Source organism: Pleurodeles waltl, chromosome 3_1 (genome assembly GCF_031143425.1).
Source record: "Pleurodeles waltl isolate 20211129_DDA chromosome 3_1, aPleWal1.hap1.20221129, whole genome shotgun sequence".
Taxonomy (NCBI): Eukaryota; Metazoa; Chordata; class Amphibia; order Caudata; family Salamandridae; genus Pleurodeles; species Pleurodeles waltl.
In genome coordinates, this window is record NC_090440.1 from 112,707,775 (window position 1) to 112,728,358 (window position 20,584).

The window sequence follows — 20,584 nt, forward strand, 5'->3', positions numbered from 1 at the left end:
AAGCCTGCATTGTGACTGAGAAATCGCACCACAGCCCACTGGAACGATGCAGCCCAAGTTCCCGACTGGAAATTTGACGCAGCGCCTGCCTGGCAACAGAAAATGTGACACAGCGCCTACTGGATCAATGCAGCGCCCATGCCTTCTTCCAGTGAGTCAAAAATTTTCCTTGCATCGTCCCTGGGTGTTCAAATATCTGCACACCGCAGTGAGGAACCAAGACTGTGTGCTAAAAAACGACGCAAACCCCTTGCAGCATGGAAAGAAACAATGCATTGTCTGTGCCGCGTTGGAAAATTTGATGCAGTACCCTATTTTTCAACACATGTCCTCCTCTGCGGTTTCTGTGCATTTTTACTTGTGAGGCATACCAGGTACTGTGTGTAACAAAGAAACAACTGCTTATTTCTAACGATTGAGGCTCTTTTAAACCTTTTAAAAGTGACATTTAAATGTGTGTTTATTGGATCTTTCTTATTTTGACCTTATTTTATTCAAATAAATATTATTGATTTTTCTAAACCTGTGTGGTGTTTTCACTGTGTTACTGTATGATTTATTGCACAAATAGTTTACACATTGCCTTCTAAGTTAAGTCTGACTGCTCAGTGGCAAGCTAACAGAGGGTGGGCACAAGCTAATTTGGATTGTGTGTGACTTATCCTAACTAGGATTGTGGTCCCTACTTGGACAAGGGTGTATACCTTTGCCAGTTAGAGACCTCATTTCTAACAATGCCTCAATCAGGCCTCGTCTCCATAGTCGAGGCCTGATTGTGCAACACCACTTTTCTAGCCCCCCCTTAATGTCACCATGGCTGATAGTTAGCAAACTAACATCATTACTTTGATGCTAGTCCATAGCTTTGCAGGATAAGCGTAAAAAATGTTGACGTCAATCCTGCAAAGTCCATTGAGGCCCATTGAAAACAATGATGCGCCTCCTTTTAACGCCTGTTCTGAGCAAACTTAGAAACTTAGAAAGCTCCCTGATTTTCGGGGTGAATCAGACCCTTTTCTGAGGCTCGAGGGATGCTGCCTGATTTCTTGTTGCATTGCTATGCATATTGTACTTAGTCTATTTTTCAGATTTTGCTCATTTCTGCATCATATGTACTCTGGACCACAGAGCAAATGACTTCTGAGCCTTATGTCTGATTCGTTGAGACTAACTATATTTTTACTTTCTGTATGGCATTCTAATATTTTAATATACCTTCATGGTTTTTTTATTTGATGCAGACTCCCTGGAGTCCTTATTTCTAAAGTCCAAATTCATTAAAGTTTGATTTATTTGGAGTGGTTGGTGTTGGCCATGGACCCCATTGCCACCACCACTAACAAAAAATGCTGAAAGTCAGTAAACATGTATTTACACTGAAAATAATAAAATAACACCTACAGCAGTAAGTGCCATATGGCACCTGAGGCCAGCAATGTGAGCCCCTATAATTTGTATGAATTATCCCCCTATTTATAATGTCACTTTTTTGTCTGGAAAACTCAGCCTGTGAGTGTTTGAAAACACAGGAAGAAGCATGCAATTTTTATGGCAAACAAGTGACTTTTATGCATCACAGCCACACATAGACTGATGCCCTTTTAATTTCATTTATCATCTTCACAAAACACCTTGGCTGTTCTTCATATGGATAGGTTTTCACCCCTAATATTCTAAGGACTTCTACAGTGTCATCACAAATAACCGCAAATGTCACTGATGGACCACTAACATGACAGGGACAATCAGAATGTCCTGTCCTCAGGAATACTCACAATGTGTTAGTTATGGGCCTCTGATATGCAAAATACATCAAGAATTGAGCTACAACTTGCTGAGTGAAAATGGTTCACTATTATATCCAAGGTATATAGATTTCATCAGCATTTTCATAATATGTGAAGGATAAGCTCCTATTACAGCAGGGGCAACTAGTTTGAAAATATCATCACTATAGGCCATTGTTATACCTGGGAAAGCTAGAATGTCACCTAGACTGTGCTGGAGTCAGCAGGAATGATGCTTCAATATGTAAATGATGGGGCTCAGCTAGGTGAAAGATACCCAGAATATCAAACAAAATACACACACAAATAAGTGTAAGAAGTGGATTATTACATGAGATGGAAACTGACCACCTCAAGGAATAATAACACTTCTTGTCAGGGTGAACCATCAAAGTCACATTAAGCTAAATTCAGCTGAGCTCAACCACCTCGAGCCAGGTTGGGCAACTAGTGGATTGGTCCTGCTGAAAAGTCTAACATCAGAAAGATTGAAGAAGATTCTAAGTTCCAATTAATTAAGAGAATTTGTCACGAAGAGTGTTGACATTTCTTCCAAGTCCCAACACAGAAGAGGACTGAGGAATCTTCTGAGAAGTAAAATCCCTGAGCGTACTGCCACTGAAACTGTATTTGGAGCAGGTTGGTCCTGTTGGAGCACTAGAGCTTTGGAGTTTCAATTCTTATATATGCTTCTCTTCAACACATGAAAGTATTTGTGAGAAGGAAGCTGCTACTCACAGGGAACTAGACAAGGAATCTTTAAAAGTACCTTTCAGCAAACTCTAATGGATTATATTCAGTTCCCTATATTACACCCTGAACTATTAAAATAATACAATAAGTCCTGGATTCTCTTCATGAAGATCAAGTCCAACATGTGCACCCAACTGGATATTCTGGGCTTTCATAATGCCTTGACCCCAGAGACACTCCTCCAAGACTCTCTCAGCCTTCAACACCCATGGATACCAGCCTCATCTTGGCCAGCTGAACCTTGAGCTTCCACTCCATTTTCCTGTCCTCCAGCCCCTCTGGGGGTCAAGGGGTTAATACTGCTCCCTTCTCCATTGTGGGCACCCTGGTCATTTGCTGGAGTTGAGATGGGCTCTCTTTGTAGCTCCGAACCTTGGATTGAGTGCTCCCTCGCTTCATCCTCTGTAAGTTTTCCTTTCTCCTCATTGTCACCACCATCATTCTCTCCTGAGACGGCCCGCCACCTCTACAACTTCTCAAAGTCCCTGAGAGCTACTGGAAGATCAAGTTTGGTAGCCCTCTTAGTTGCTTTCAGCCACCTCTGTTTGAAAGGTTTTAGCAGCATAGCTCTGCTGAGAGTGTCAAAGTTGTACAGCTCCTTCTCCATAGTGAGAGGCAAAAAGGGAGGTAGGGGTGTGGAAGTCAAAAATCTCCTGCAGGAAGAAGCAGGAGGCTGTAGCCAAACATAGATACAGGGGCTCAGATAACCCTTTGGGGAAGGATCACCGAACCATATTTGCTGCTGTGGAGAAGAATGTAGTGGGAGAGGCTGCAAATTCATTCCAACCTTGGGTGGCTTGGGTGGAAAGGCGAGCTGGAAAGTCCCGGTCTCCTCTCAGTTCTCAGAGCAGGGGTTGGCTAAAAATTGTTTACTCAGTTCTCAGAGCAGGTGTTGGCTAAAACATGTTTAAATCCTCAGCTTTCGATTTTGGCCACCTGGGCACATTTAGCAACACAACCAAGGGTTCAAGACTGCTGGGACACCACCTGGGGGTTCAAGACTCACTCAGGCTGTGTCCAGGTGAATGTCCAATATGGTGGGAGCCTTTTGTGTCTCTGTGACTCTGAATAAGAGGCCACCCAACTAGTCCTTGGAGTCACTCTGATATTCCTGGGTTCAGGTGGAGATGCAAGGCTCCAACAGGAGGTCTGGTCTCTGAGGGTTCAAGGCAAGCTACCAGAAGCAATGCCATCCTTTCGGGTACAACAAAGCAGTCTTGCCAAGTGCACAGCAGGTCACAGCATCAGGAAGTCCTCTGAGAGTCCTTCTGCAGGTCTGGGAGTTAACTGAAGGGTGGGTCTTAGGGTCCTATTTTTATACCTAATACCCTTCCTCTGGAAGATGGGAGAAGCTTCTAGAAAGGTTCTTTGAATTGAATGGAAATTCCTGACTCCCCTGCAATGGTTCCAAGCTAGCTGCATGACGTTAATATGGCACAAGGATGCGCTAGGCCCTCATAACCCAGGGCCTTAGTGTCTTAGGGTCTTTCTCTGCAAACCCAGGTGTTGGAAAAATGGGCTGATTCCAGAAGCCCCCTTACTTTTGCCCCCATTTTTAGCAGATATTGGTGTTTTCTGACTCTGATTGTGCACTGGTAACTGCTAACCAGTCACAGAGCCAGTACAGTGTTTAAAAGGGTATGAGCCCTTTGTGTGAAAGCAGAGCACAGACTACTCAGTTGCAAGTGGGGCTGCACTCAGCTCCACCTCCCCATCCTGCCAGCAGACTGACTATTCAGGCCCACCTAATCTCTCTATTGTTTGACAGTCTAGAAGAAATTCAAGTCCAACTGTCAGTTACACCCATCATGTGATCTAAGACCAGCTTCAGACACAAAAGGGGTAAGGGCAGGAAAATACACATTTTTTAAATGTGGCATTTTAAAAAATGTTATAAAAAATCAGACTTTTCAATTAAAGAGAAAGTTAGTATGTAATAAAGCAACCCAATGTTATCCAATAGAACAGGTGGACCTCACAAATGTGAAAAATGAATGTATGTATTTTGCACTTCCACAACATGTAAAACTTAAATGTACATGTTCAACGTTTTAAATAGACTGTACCCTATCCTATTGGCTACTGAGAACCTACCTTAGGAGTGACTCTAATACAAACAAGGGGAGTTTAAGGTTTGGCAAGGGGGTTATTTTGCCAAGTCGAATTGCAGTTTAAAACTGTATTCAGGCTGCAATGGCAAGCCTGGGACATGTTTTAAGATGCACTTAATTGGGTGGCAGAATCAGTGCTGCAGGCCCACTAGCTGCATTTAATTTCAAGGCTCTGGGTATATGGTATACCACTCTACTAGGGACTGATAAGTAAATTAAATATGACAATCAAGTGTAAGCCAATCAAACCATGTTTAGAGGATTGATCACAAGCAAGGGTTAGCAGTGGTAAAGTGCATATATTCCTAAGGTCAACCAAAATGGATTTCACCCCAAAAATCGAGGTAAGGAGGCAAAAGGTTTGGGGGAAGACCACCGTAAGGCTAACTAGGCTAACATTTACCCTTTCTTTCTTAAAGCCAGAAGTAATGTGCTGATGGGTCCAGAACCTTTTTCAGGGATTCGAAAAGGATACCCTTGATCAGTGGGTCTTGAGTGTTATCAAAGGGGGTTAACCTATAGATTTCTTAGACTGTCCTCATGACTCAGGCTCCTTCTCGCTGCTATTCCCTGAGAACCAGTCAAGTGCAGAGCCCTTTTGGGAAGGGATTCACATTTTATGGAACAAAATGGTGATTGTCTCAGTTGCTCAAGCTGAGTGGGGACAAGGAACTTGTTTTATTCTCTTTCTGTTTCAAAGGTCTTCAGGGTCTCACAGACCAGTACTGTATTCAGACAGTTCACCTCAAAATGGTTATGCTTCTAAGCTGTATTCCGATGACAAGCAGTCAGGACTATTTTATCATCATAGACCTTGAAGATGCTTGCTGGCACATCCATGAGTAACATCAAAGGTTTTTGCGGGTTGCAGTGGACATTCTGCATGTTCAGTTTGGGATCCTGCCTTTTGGACTAAAATCAGCACCTAGGGGCTTCACAAAGGTGTTAGCCCCTTTAGTGGCATTACTTTGTCAGGAAAGAATCTTCCTTTACATTCACCTCACCTTAATAAGCTCAAGATTTTGGACATACAATAGACCGGTAAAACTGACAGAAGAGAGTTGTCAAGATTCAGTTCCACATTTTCAATTTCCTTTCACTCAGCTCTGACTGTGGCTCTGTAGTAACAAATACAGAGAGATATGGCAGTAACAATATTTTTGACCTCTGGGCCACGTTTCATCTCCAAATTGTGAGAAGATATAAGCTGAAGTTTTGGAACCTAGAGGCAGATTTAAGAAATGTGGTGCTGCACCCAGTGCAGCGCCACTTTTCCTGCACTCCTTAGTGCCCCCCCCACCACCACCATGTGTGCGTCGTATTTAAAATACGGCGCACCATGGCGCAGGGTCGGGGGCAATAGTGTCCACACTTTTGATGCTATTGATGTATTGTTTATGGTTAGCGCCAAATATTTGGAGCTTACCCTGAACAGTAAATGGGGGCCCATTGTAACCAATGGTGCGCCTCTTTTTAACACCTGCTCTGAGCGTCTGTTAAAAATGCAGAAAAAAATGGCACAAGGAAATCCTTTAGATATCTTTGCACCATTTTTTCACAGCCCCTAAGGGGGAAATGTGCTCCTTGCATATATTATGCCTTGTGCAGGCATAATGTGCTGCAAGGGGTTACAAAGCATGCATTGAGGCACCTTTGTAAATCTGGTGCAGCGATTTTGGCTTCATAGGGCCACATTAACATAAAATAATTGCGCTAATATGGCACAAGGAGGTGCTAGGCCCTATTAAATCAGGGCCATAGTGTCTTAGGGTCTTTCTCTGAAAACCCAGGTGTGGGAAAAAATGGGCTGATTGCTGAAGACCCCTCACTTTTGCCCCCATTTTTGGCGGATATTGGTATTCTCTGACTCTAACTGGGCCTTGGGAACTGCTAACCAGTCCCAGAGTCAGTGCGCTGTTTAAAATGGTATATGCAAATGAGGCCTAACTTTCATTGGCTCTGACAACCTGCCAATAAGTCCCTTTTACATGGTAGGGCATGTATGTTTAGGGATCCCAGTATAGTTAGCACACCCATAGGTGCACTGCTGTGGTGTCCTTGTAAAGACAGCCCTGCCTGGCTGGCTGCTTTCAGTTACAGTTAACCCCAAATTCGGCTTTAAGATTAAAAGTATTTCCAAAGCCTCAAAGTACCTTATTTTTGCTTATGTGTCATAAGCCCTAGTCAGGGAAAGACAGCCAAATTTGTTTTTCCTAGTTGTATTCAATGGGCTCCAGTAGCTAACATTGGAAGGTTCTATTTTAAAACAATTAAGTCGTATTTCTGACAGAGAGGAGCTAAATATATCAAATTTGGTATGAAATTAAATGTTATAATAAAACCAACAACTTGCCAATGTTGAATTTATTATAACTAGCACAGCGAAAGAGTTTCAGAACTCTTTCTGGAATTTACCAAATTCGGCCCTGTAGTGCCCTGTACTGATTGGTCAGCCTCTGGCAGCCTGAGCCAAGCTACCTTAATGAGATGTGAAGTGGCCTGGGCTGAGACAATGGAAGCATCTGGTGGGAGGAGAACTGCTGCAGCAGACAGCACAGCAGGATGGGAGAAGAGTAGTCAAACTGGTCTTTAAAGGTGAGAAAGCCACTTGGAATAGAAACTGGACCCCCCCCCCCATTCCTCCTCCCCCAGACAGATGAGAGCCCCAGTGATTAGATTAGGAGAGGGACTGAAAGGGGTGTGTTATAAGATTTACATACACCAGTGGGCGGACTCTGCCAAGGAGGAATTTTCTCCCTGTTGAATTTCTAGAAAACGTTGCTTTCTGGGATTAATTATTCTGTCACACTTCACATGAGTTGGTCACCCCAGTGGGTGGTGGCCTGCACCCCATTGGACAGGAGCAATCCTCTTCTTCCCCATATAGTAGCAAGAATAAATATGGCAGAGCTGCTCCACAATTCAGATCTCTGCTGGAAGAAGATTCTGGAGAAGAAAGACTGCCCTGCTGAACCCCTGGTCTGCACCAGCTGCACACTTTGGGCTTCACCAGGAAAAAGCATTTGCCCTACAACAGCAGGGGTGGACTCCCTATAAGCTACAGATACAAAGGAGCATACCAGAGTCCCTCGCTTCAGTTCCTGAACAAAGAGCCCAGCTGAACAGCATCCAGTGGCCATTTGAGGATTCTGACCATGTGCATTCTGGGAACTGTAGTCCCAACTCCAAATGTGCAACTCAGAATTTATGGCACCTTGGATCAAGTATGTTGACACTTCAATGACCCAAAAGGACCTCTGGAAGAAGATCCAGAAGTTTGAAGAAGTTTGGAGAAACTGTTGTAAAAAGCTCCATAAGATGAAGAAGTGCATTGTGGGAGTATTAGTCCCGGACCCGAAGAGGCAAACCAGAGCCTCTGAACCCTTGATTGGTGCTGTCCACCACTTTCCCAAATCAAGAAATACTTCTGAAAGTAAGTGTAACAGTGTTACATCAAGGGTGGCCTGATCTCTGGACTTTTTCCCTGTACAGTGTAACCTTTTTTAACCCTTTAAGTGCTATTTTCTTCTAAGTGCTGGTTTTACTTTTAATCATAAAGAAATCATATCACTGGTTCCCTACAATGGATTTTTGTGTCATTTTAAAGATACAAATATTCCCTATTGTTTCAAATTGGCGTTGTGTGTTGTGTTTTACTTACTTACTGTTTTGTTGATATCAACTGGTTTGCACACCTGTTTCCTCGGTTAAGCCTAACTGCTTCTGAGCCAAGCTACCAAGCGTTGAGCAAGGATAAATTTATTGAGACCTTAACTGGGCCTAGTGGGGGGTTGTGGCCTATTGCTAAGTGTAGGTATCTACCTGCTCTTACCCATAACCTACTTTCCAACATCAGGTGCCTTAGTCAATAAAACAAGATTTGACTTGGTGGTTGCATTCTCAGGATTTGTTAGAAAGGTTGCCTTTGTATCTTTTTCTTACCATTTATTTTTACAGCAGATGCCAGCCTAACTGCTTGAGGTGGGGTAGCTGGGATCTCGTCTCTTTAGACTCAGAAACTTTGGGCTTTACTTCAGAGTCTCTTGTCCTCCAGCTTGTGGACACTGGAGGCCATCTGCCTGGCTTTGATGAGCTTTCCCACTATTTGGAGGGAAAGTTAATACTGCTTAGAACAGATAAAATGTCTGGGAAGTCATCTATCAACAAGTGGAGCCTAGATTGTTTATACCTCCCCTTTCTCAAATCTGATTTTTGCATGGGCACATTTAGGAAATTTGCAATATCACTGTGGGCCCATTCTGGTGTCTCAGACATTTTGTCTGCATGCTTGGGTGCTTTTTCAGATATGCCAAAAGTGGGGTTAGCTAGTAGTCATTCTTTTTGTCACGGCTCTCACTACCCAATTGGAGAAGATGTTTTGAAGAGGGAGAGAGGAGTGCGGTTGCACAGGTGGATGCTATATCCTACCAGTGGCCTCTGGGTCCACTGTATGCCTTCCCTACTTTTACCTAATCCTCAAGTTACTGATCAAAGTGATGATTGAGACGACCTCTGAGATTTTGACTGCTCTAGCAATTCCCTTCTTTTTCTGGTTCCCTTTCCTGATAGCAATGCGAGTATTTTAAGATCTTATTTTCCTCACATCTCTGTCTGCTCTGGTATTTCAGATATTGCATTAGGAAATGTGTCAAAAGCTCAGACTAGTGGCCTTGATTTAGAAGGTTTAGGGTTGAAGTATAATTGTCTGTCTGGATAGCTTGCTTCTACTTTTTAGGTATGTAGAAGAGAATCTACTTTGAATTCCTATGCCAGACATTTAGGCTTTTTTAGCAAGTGGTGTTTCTGGACCCATTATGATACTCCAGTAATTGCTGTGGTCCACACTCTACCTTTTCTTCAGGATCAGCTTTTCCTGCATCTTATGGTGTTCACATTGAAAATTGCAGCTATAAAGGCCCTCAGGAGCCATAGCGGAAATTATATAGGTGAGGAGGAGTTGCTGCAGCACTTATTCAGGGGGTTTCTATAACTTTCACCCTATGAATGATTCTGTACTTGGGATTTTCTGCTGGTTTTGGTGGCCTTCAAGATCCATGAGTAAAAATCCTGACACTGAAAATGCTTTTATAGTGATACTCACGTCTGCTAGGAGGCTGGGGGAAGTGGGATTCTTTTTTTGTAGACACCCATCACAGGTTGTACATTTTAGCAAAGTAAAACGAAAGGTTTTGTTTGTTTTCTGCATGCAACCACAGCTGTTCTATTTGCCTTGGTACATCCAAAATTTGATGAATTCAATCACGATACGGTGAAAGTGGTATTACTGAAATGATTGGTAATTGCTTTACTTTTAGTCATCTGCCCTTGCTTTATTTATTTTTTTCTTCCCCTCATCCTGCCTTTAAACCAGGTGACTTGGCAGCATGCTCATTATGTTTAGTTTCCAAGTGTCTTTGTAATTTAGAATGTTTCATGCTCTTGTATAGCAACAATTCAAAACAAAGCACATATTGAACATGCTGCTTGTGTTTTGAACCTGCACACTGAGACTCACATTGTATATCCAATATTTTGTCTTCTTTTGAATTAAATACTTTGTTTTAAGCATGCTAGACCATCATTGATGTCATTGGTGTTTTCCCCTTAAGCAATCAGCCAATTGTCTTTTTTTTGGACACCCACAAATGATAGATCTATTGACTGCAAGTATTTGGTTGTGGAACCAGGTTCTAGCAAGACTCTGTTGGCAACACATATGCATATTTTGCTTTTTAGAAACTGTAAAGGTGGAGTATGCTTTTAATCTAGTTAATATGTGGCGATTGGTGTCTGTGGAGGCCAGGCTGCCTCCAAATGTCATGAATAGATAGAGGGAGTAGAACTCAGAGTAATGCAATTACTGGAAAACCAATTGAAGCATTTATGGATCTCTTAAATTTCTTTCCATATTTTGTTTTTCCATAACTTATTTTTATCCAGTGTCTCTATAAATCTCTATTTAAATGAAATTGCAAAGTTTTTTATCAGTATATTATTACTTTTTATTGGCTGCAAATCTATAATTGTTTGTGAATGTAATTTTTTTTTTTTTATATATTCTATATGAAATGTTGATTCTTGTCTGTCCGTGGGGCACAGACAGTAAACTCTCACAATATTATGGCCAGAAAGAACCTCCAGACGAAGAACAAATGATTGTTTAGAACTATCCTTGACCTGTTCTTTCGATACCATGACCACAGTTCAAGGATTATGCTGAGGCAGGGTTAGGAGATGGTGCAGTGATAGTGCAAAACAAACAGAGATGCTGAGAAGCACATTTAATTAGAGCAAAAAGATGATTAAAAAGGATTTAGGTGAATCAATAAAAGGAACATAGAAAAAAGCAGTTAATCATTTACTGGTGTGATTAATTTTATTACATCTTGTATATGAGCAAATGGATTGCATACAACTTCTACATAGTAAATTAGAAACATACTTACATCTAAGCCTCAAGTAACAATGTTTACAGTAGCAGTCTTATAGTAGTTTATATGCTAATTTAACAAGAGATATATGGCATCTGTGCTCTGTGCCTATTAGATCTAAAAAAACAGTCCTGAGCCATGTATACCAATAGTTTCTATTCCTTTGACTACTAAGGACCCCACTAAATCACTGCTGGACATCAGAGATCCCTAAAAAGCATGTATGATTTGAACCTCAACAATAATGCGCACAAAATGCTAAGGTTGGCTCATCATCTTAGTGGCGAGCTAACTGTTTGGTTTTCTTTCAAAAAGTTGCATCTTGAGGTCAGATTCTACATTGCTCAAGTGGTTTCTGTACAGAGAAAGCTTGTTCACATAACTATATCATGTCGAATGAAAGAAAAACCTTAAGCGCTTTGTACAATAATTCAAGATAATCTGTTCATACACTCAGCCACAAATTTGCCAAAGAGGTTACCTTCATTTGAAGTTTTAGAAACCTATCTAAAGAGATTTCATTCAAGCTATTTTCTTCAGGTGCTGTGAGCACAATTAAAGTTTCAATGTGTATAATAAAAAGATATTTAATCCAATTTTTATTTTCAGCTGGAACTGGAAAGCACTTGCAAAAACTGCATTGCGTATCTTGGACTTGCTGGATACAAAAAACAAGAAACGCTTGATGATTTTGTATCAGCAAGCTCCAAATAGGTATTCATTTCAATAAGTGATAAGTACACAATTCTAGATTCAAGATCATTGTCTTAAATTTATCTTCAACATTAAGAATGCTGATTCTTATGTCCTGCATTAGGGAGTTGAGTGCATTTACATGAGTGAAGAAATTGGTCATAAACACCAGTCTGGCCAGCCAACTATAGCCATTTAAGCGCTCTTTGAGTGCAATGGGGATTCCAGATCAATGATGTATGTTCTGGTTTCATCTTTCAAGCCGAAAGGCACAGCCAACACTTTACTATAAGGAAACCATTGCACATCTGTTTAGAGCAAAAGCCTATGATGATCATTATGTCTATACTGATAGAACTGCTAAAAAAAAACTTTACCTTTAGTGACCTGGATTTGATAAAATTTACAGTTGTGACTGATTCATCCAATTCCTTTTTAACGTCTTCTAATATCTTCCTAGGGCCTAATTGTTCTTAATGAATGCAACAATGATGCCATGTAACGTAAGAGCTATTTTCCCTTACTCATGCAATGAGTCCAGTTTGTCTCCCAGACATGGCACTTGCCCCATCTGATCCCTATGCATTTGGACCACTCTATTCAATTTGATGTCAGAAATGTATTTAAAGTGTTGTATACCTTTGTAGCAGTGGTGTGTAATAAGTAGTGGCAGAACAATACATCTTATTAATGTTCCCCTCAAACTCATGTCTAACATAACACAGGAAATGAGATTTGATTGCAATGTCATTACTTTCATCTACTTGCAGACTACAATGCTGACATTGACATATTCTTTCAATCCATTGTTCTTGTATATTGTATGTCATTTTGCCAATTTTCTTTTCACATGTTGTTATTCAGTGGCACGAAATTAATATTTTCAGCTTTTTCTCTGACAATTGCAATAACCATAGCTTTAGAAGCAGGTTACATCATTTCTTGAGCAATGGTGGGCGTTTTTCTAGTTTCTGCAATTAAGCTTTAGCAACATTTCCATTTCAATACCCACTGCAGCCTTGCTAATTAGTTTCCTACTTTGTTGGAGAGCCTGTGCTTTATTTTTGTAGAATTCTGTAGATTTGGCAGCATGATCTTTCGGTTTAGTTTTCAAGTATCTTGGTAATGTAGAAGGTTTATTGGCCTTGATTGACAACAATTTGTTCCATTACAAGCATTGAGGATGGTCACATAAAACCAGAACATGTGAAACCCATTGACAAATGGTCAACATTGTATTTGCAACATTTTGTATTCTTTTGAATTAAATCTCTTTGGGCCTGATTTGCAAAGGTAAACTTAGATTTTTTTGTCTAAACATAGACCGAAAGTTTGAGTTTATGACTTTAGGAATTCACAAAGGGCATTTACAAGTACTATCTCTATGTCCGGTCCAAACTCGGGTGGAAATCTTTTATTACATATGTTACCCCTAAGGTTGGCCCTAGGTTGCCCAGAGGGCAGGGTGCTATGTAAGTAAAAGGCAGGACATGTACACTTAGGTTTTACATATCCTGTTAACTAGTACAAGGCTGATTCCTCTCATAGACCAGCACTGGGAATTCCTTAATATACTTTAAAGCTGTAATTCCTGATCAGAAAGGAGTAGCTTGGTCATGTTTCATTTCAAGGGAATAGTAAAGATAAATGCTCCTTACTGGTGTAGTCAGATTTAATATTACTATTTTGGAGATACCACTTTTAGAAAGTTGGCATTTCTCTGCTCTTACTGCTCTCTGTGCCTTGCAGCCTGTCTTCATACACATCTGTGCTAGGTGAAAGCTGCAATTTGTACATTCCCTCTAGACAGCGACAAACACAGGGAGGGTGGGTGTGGCAAAGGTGTCTTCTGCATTCATTTGCATTCTGATGGCCCTTCCTGGGCAGGAAAAGTTGAAAGGAGCTGACACTTCAATAGGTAGGTATCTGTCCCCACACAAACAACTGATTACACCCTGCTAATTCTCTGGAGCCAGGACTAGGAAGAAAGGATGTCTTGGCACTTCAAAGACCCTTGTTTTAAGTCATCCTCACATCAAAGGCACTTTTGGGTCCAATACTGGGGCCCTGACCCCATCTAATGAGACAATTCTGGATCTTGAAGTGGACCTCTGTCAGAGTTACTGCTGTGTTGCCTGAATGACTCAACTGGTCTGCTTTTCTAGAGGGACTGCTTTTCTACTTTTTGCCCAGCTGCCTCCTGCTGTCTGACTCAGTGGAAATAAATCTGAACTCTGCTTTCCACCCACAGTGATCTCCAAGGACTTGCTGGCTTGCCTACGGTTCCCAAAGAGCGAGGGACATCAAAAACCTCAACTTAGCACTGCTGTTGTGGGACTCGGTCATTCGTGAGTCTGGCCACTGTTATATTGAAACAACAATCAGGGTGTGTTTTGATCATCAGCCTACCATGTACCAAGATTTATAGCCCTGCTGCTGACACAGACACCACGGTGCCGCGGGAAGCCTTCCACTGTGGCCCTGCCTGCACTTTGTGACTGAGATCAGGTGTCCCACTCGATGCAAGTATAGGTGCCTGCCACTACAAAGATGCCGCAGCACCCCAGGCTGACACACCAACATGTCTCACAGCCGGTCAGTACGTGTTAGCTTGATGACCCAAGATGCACCCCCCCCAATCCTGCTGTGGGTCTTTGCTGTACAACATCGCGCCCCACCTACCTCCATGAAGGAGCCATAGTGTGACTTACGGGAAGGCAGACTGTTTTCCCACAGAAGGGCCTGTGGTTCCCTAGACCCATGATGTCTTTGCAACACTGCAGGCATCTGGGGAGGGTTTGTTTGAGCATTCCATTCTTGAGGGACTGATTGGAGACTCTCTTTTTGAAGATTTAGTGGAATACCATGCTGGTGCTCCAATTGTAAGAATGTGCATTTGCACTAAAGAACCTAGGAGAAGTGGATGCATTGATAGCACTATGCTTTTACCGCAATACCTTGAAAAGCATAACTTGGGTTTTTATTGTTTTAGTCCCATTTTATTCAGATAAATATCCTCTATTTTCCTAAATCTGTGTTGAGTCTTTTTCTGTTGTTTTCATTCTGTTCCTATGTGTGTTGCACAGATAATTTATACAATACCTCCTAAGTTAAGCCTACCTTCTCTGTGCCAAGCTACTAGAGGGTGAGCATAGGTTAATTTAGGGTGTGTATCTAACTTACCCTGACTAGGATTGTGGCCCCTACTTGGACAGAGATTCAATCTCTAGTTGAATCTCTACGAACTAGAGATTCAATTTCTAGCATATAAGTATTAATTAAATTAGTAACAGTCATTATATTGTTTAGTATAATTATAATTTAAAATATTTTAAATCTGAAAATAGGAGCCAGCGTGCCTAATTCACAAAGGTAAATTTACACTTTTGTGTAAGTTTGTTAGAGATGGGGTCTCTAGTTGGTAGTTGGTTTGCACCCTGTCCAAGTAGGGACCCTCACTCTAATCAGGATAAGGGAGGTATCTACTCAGATAACCCCTGCTCACCCCCTTGGTGGCTTGGCACAAGCAGTCAGGCTTATCTCAGAAGCAATGTATAAAGCACATAACACACAGTAATAAGTAAAAACACTACAAACGGACACCACACCAGTTTTAGTGAAATAGCCAATATTTATCGATATAAAACAAGACCAAATACGATAAAAATCCAACATACAGTAATAAAAGTATGAATTCTGCAAGATTTACTCAAAAATACAGTTCCTTGAAGTTGATAGCTCCACCTGGGACTATCACAGCGTCGTGATCAACAAAACCAACAGTTCAAGCGGGCCGCGGAGTTGAGGGCCAGCTACGGTGTCGGGAAGCCCCGCAAACAGAACCTTGGATTTGCAAGGGCGTTGTGATTCTGGCGGTGAGCTTCGGAGAGTGGCATCACTGACGTTGCAGTGTCGATTCCGTAATCAGTGCATGAGTCGTTGGGCTCTTGAGGTCACACACGTTGCAGATTAAACTCCAGGCTGATGAAGCCAGGTGCACCGGTGTGGATGGCGTTGGGTCTGCAGTGAGTAGCAGGACGATGCGACGTGCGGTGCCCACAGGTCATGGTGCATGCAGCGGCTCGGTGACATCATCCAGCGGCATTGGTGAGACCAGGGCTGTGGTGTGAAGCGGGGCAGTGCGATGTGTGGTGTCCACAGGTCACAGTGAAGGCAGCATTGTCGTCATTGCTGAAGCGCTGTCGTCCGTAGGCCCAAGCCAGCGGTGCAGGACGGGACGGTGCTTCATGACCCTCACGAGCGGTGTCAACAGACCATGGTGCAGGCAGGATGCCTGGTGACGACACAAGAGTCGATGGTGCTGGCGTCGGTGGACAGGGGCTGCGGTACAGGAGGGGACGGTGCTTTGAGTACCTCACAAGTGGTGTCCACATGCCACGGTGCAGGCAGCGGCCCCCGTGTCAGCAGGAGCGACATGATAGTGGATGCCCAGGCTGTGGTGTGAGCAGGCGATGCCGGAGTGCGGGGCCCACAGGTCACGGTGCAAAGCGGGGCAATGCAACTCCGTGTGACGTCGGCAGGCCACGGTGCAGGCGAGCGGCATCATTGGTGGCGTCGCAGTGGTTTCTCCTCTTGAACAGCACAAAACACACAGTTCCCAGTGCTGCAGGTCGAGGAAACTGAAGTCTTTGGTGTTCCCGAGACTTCCAACAGGAGGCAAGCTCTACTCCAAGCCCTTTGAGAATTTTCTCAAGCAGGACGCACAGCAAAGTTCACTCATTGCTCTCTTTTCAGGCAGAAGCAGCAACTGCAGGCCAGTCCAACAAAGCAACACAGCAAAGGGGCAGTACTCCTCCTTCAGCTCTTCAGCTCTTCTCCTGGGCAGAGGTTACTCTTGATTCCAGAAAGATTCTAAAAGTCTGGGGTTTTGGGTCTTTTTCTTTTACCCAGTTCTGCCTTTGAAGTTGGCAAACTTCAAAGCAAAGCCTCAAGTGTTTGCAAGATCCTTCCTTGTCCATGCCAGCCCCCAGATACACACCAGGGGGTCGGAGATTGCATTGTGTGAGGCCAGGCAAGGTCCTTTAAGGTGTGAACCACCACTCCTCCCTCCCCTCTAGCTCATCAGGATATGCAGGCTACACCCCGCCCCCTTTTGTGTCACTGTCTTGAGAGGTGCAAAACACCCCACTGTCAAACTGACGCAGACAGACAATCCACAAACAGGCAGAGTCACAGAAATGTTTGAGCAAGAAAATGCCTACTTTCTAAAAGTGCCATTTTCAAACTGACAATTTAAAAACCAACTTCACTAAAATATGTATTTTTAAATTGTGAGTTCAGAGACCCTAAACTCCACATTTTTACTCTCAAAGGGAATCTGCACTTTAAGGATATTTAAAGGCAGCTCCCATGTTAACCTATAAGAGAGATAGGCCTTGCACAGTAAACACCGAATTTGGCAGTATTTCACTGTTAGGACATATAAAACACATTAGTATATGTCCTACCTTAAACATACACTGCACCCTGCCCCTGGGGCGACCTAGGGCCTACCTTACGGGTGCCTGACATGTAGTAAAGGGGAAGGTTTAGGCCTGGCAAGTGGGTGCACTTGCCAAGTTGAATTGGCAGTCTAAAACTGTACACACAGACACTGCAGTGTCAGGTCTGAGCCATGGTTACAGGGCTATTAATGTGGGTGGCACAACCAGTGCTGCAGGCCCACTAGTAACATTTGATTTGCAGGCCCTGGCACCTCTAGTGCTCTTTACTAGGGACCTACCAGTAAATCAAATATGCCAATCATGGATAAACCAATCAAAAGTACAATTTCCATAGGGAGCACTTGCACTCAGGTGTGCAGAGACAATAAACCAGCAAAAACAGACCTGAAAGAAATAGGAGGAAGAAGGCAAAAAGTTTAGGAGTAACCCTGTAAAAAGGGCCATTTCCAACAAAGTTTATGTTTTGTTTTTTGGTATTTACAAACTATGAGTTAATAGTATGTTTACAACTCCTGAGAGTCCACAGTCTGGGTGGAGAAATCTGCACAGAATAAGATATGCCTGTCCTATGTGGGGATTCAATGCACAGGCCAATTAACTGAAGCATATGATGGCCACTTAGAAGGTGTCACCCGATTGTGCTAGTATTTTACTTTATATGGGCAAGCTACCTCTTTTACTTCTATGGCATAGTTCCCTTCAAGAAGAGGATGGAGAGGGGGAAGGTTGAAGAAGATCTGGTTGCTTATAGTGCCAGGACATGGGATATTTTCTGTGGCTTGATGCTATACCAGCTCATAAGACTTAAGAGAGAATCTCAATTTATATCTATCTCCAGGAGGCAGAGTTTTGTACTGCTCACATGGGTATAGTCTAGTGTCAGAGTTCCCAGCTGCTAGATCAGAAGAATGCCACAGCCAAGTCTTTGGGTGATGGTGTCCATGTGGCTGATGCCCCTTCCTTGGGATGATGAGTCTATTTTCCTCCCGTTTAATTCCGGAGTTTCTAGAAAATGTTCTAGATTTTGAAGTCATGTGTGTTACCATTGGTTAGAACAATGGTAGCTGGATCTAAGAGGCCATAAGGAATACATTTCTGTTTGAGAAGGGGCAGCACAGAGATACTTCTTCCGGTGAATATGTGTGTAATAGGAGAAATCTGCCGTCAAGCTAGTTTGGTTCATTTATCAGTAAGTGGACCCCACTTTTTCACCAACTGGAGAATCATTCTAGCATGCAGGTGTATCAGAAGGCAAATAATGATCAGACATTGACAACCTGTATACCCTGGTCCCTTTGCCTTAGTCTTTTGCACACATTCAAATTCTAGCAACAGCAAGAATTCAGTGCATAATATCTTTAGTATAAAGCCTGAGAGGAAACTATGCCTGTTGCTGTCTTCTTTGGTATCAGGGACTCCTTACAGATATGTGTTGTTTCTCCTGCATCACCCAGGTCAGCAAGCATTATTTTGAAGATTCCATATAGCGTGTCTCCAATCAGGGGCATTGGATAGTATAATGTATCTTTTAACAATGATACTACCTTCTCAGTGGTGCAGAGATTCTCAATTCTTTAATTAGAGTGAGGCCTGAGAATGTCAGTTGATGAGAGGCTTTTTTCTGTGGCATTGAGTAGATCTGTGCATATGAAGCACAAGTGCAAGCGAGAACCCTGGGAAATATGAGACGCATCTTCCACACTCTAAAAGATTAGCAAGGGGGGATGGGGCTTCTCAGTGAGTGGTGGCCTATGAGCATGCCTACTAAAAGTGAAAGCTCCACTATTGTCCAGTACCTCAAGAAGCAGAAAAAAATGCTCAAGCAGGTATGTGAGACCTTCAATTAACCTTCATACCTGCAGTGTGACAGGGTTGTTATTCATGCTGATGGATTTGGGATATGATGCGTGACTGTGGGCTGTTTTCTATTTTTCAGGGTATTACAGCCAGACAGAATGTGTTCATTTTCTTGGAGTTATCAGTGTCAGTTCTTTTTCAAGTTGATCAGGACACTGTCAAGTAAAGGCTAACTCCCTGGATCGCCCGACTTCAGTGGCCTTTTTAAAGGGGAGCTGTCAACCTTATGGTCACTTGAGTCTCCCAGGAGAGGGCACCATTGAGGAGTGTGAAAAAAGGCTCATCATTCTCTACAGGTCATAGAGAATAAGTGCTTTTTATCTGTGGGCCTCAAAAAAAGAAGGGTGCTGCCCTTGATAGTCTCCATTAGGAACCCACTAAGTTTCAGCAAGTGGGGAATCTGGTTCCTACCTGTTTTTTTCAGTGGCTGTATGTTTATGTATCCACTATAGATCCCTTGCTGGTGCAGGATATAGGCAGGCATTCAGTACGGCATTAGTAAAGGCAGAGACAACTTACTGTTCTGGGGGTTCTGCTACAGCACCAGCTCTTGCTGTGCCTTTTCGTGTTCAGTTGGCAAGGTTCGGTAGTCATTCTCTTATCCATCTCCTCTGGCGGGTTGTAGTGTAGTGAGATAACCCTCAGCTGTACCATCTCCCAAACCCTCCCATTAAGAACAACCAGGATGTCCCGCGTGGAACAGGAGACATCACCAGATACAGGGTCACTTGGAAACCCAGTGAGTGTGAAAGTTACTATCCTTAGGTCTCTAAGTCATGTGAATATATCTCAAGGTGAGAGCTAACCATGAATGGAGCAATTGAAAAGCTGGCTATCTTACTTGAGACCAAGCTCAGTCACATTGGTTGATCATTTATTTTGTATGGAACTAAGGATACCTCACAACATAGGACGTTTATGGAAACACATGTAAATCAACAGGAACATGTAATATAAGTAAACATATCTACAGGTCTATTCAGTATGGCTTCAATAAAAAATATTCTTACTCATGAATTTATGTGGTCAGATAGAGATGGTAGTATAGGACTAAAGAAAAAAGTTGCTTCCTTCCTTGATTACTTTTATGAATCAATAGATGACACTAATGGAGTGTCTCATTTAACTAGACGTCTAAGAAATGAGAGTTGTGTTTTAGGTTGATGCAGTGATCAGAACATCACATTCGAGAAAACTTTAGATAGTTGAAGTTGCCACATAATGGGTTATGTCTGGTGTGTTGTGGCCTGAAATATCATGTGGCTTTGTAGTGGAAAGTATTGTTGAAAAATTGCCAGCCAGGACAAGTTGGTGTGATAGCTCTTTTGTAATGCCCAGAGTAAATTTGTGTGTGAGATGATGACAAATAAAAGGTAGGTTTACATAAATCTTTGATGTCCATGGCAATGATTGTGTATAAAATGTATCTAATACCATAGTGGTTTCTTGTATCAGTGGATGGTTGGTTATTAGTTCTGTTCTTTTTC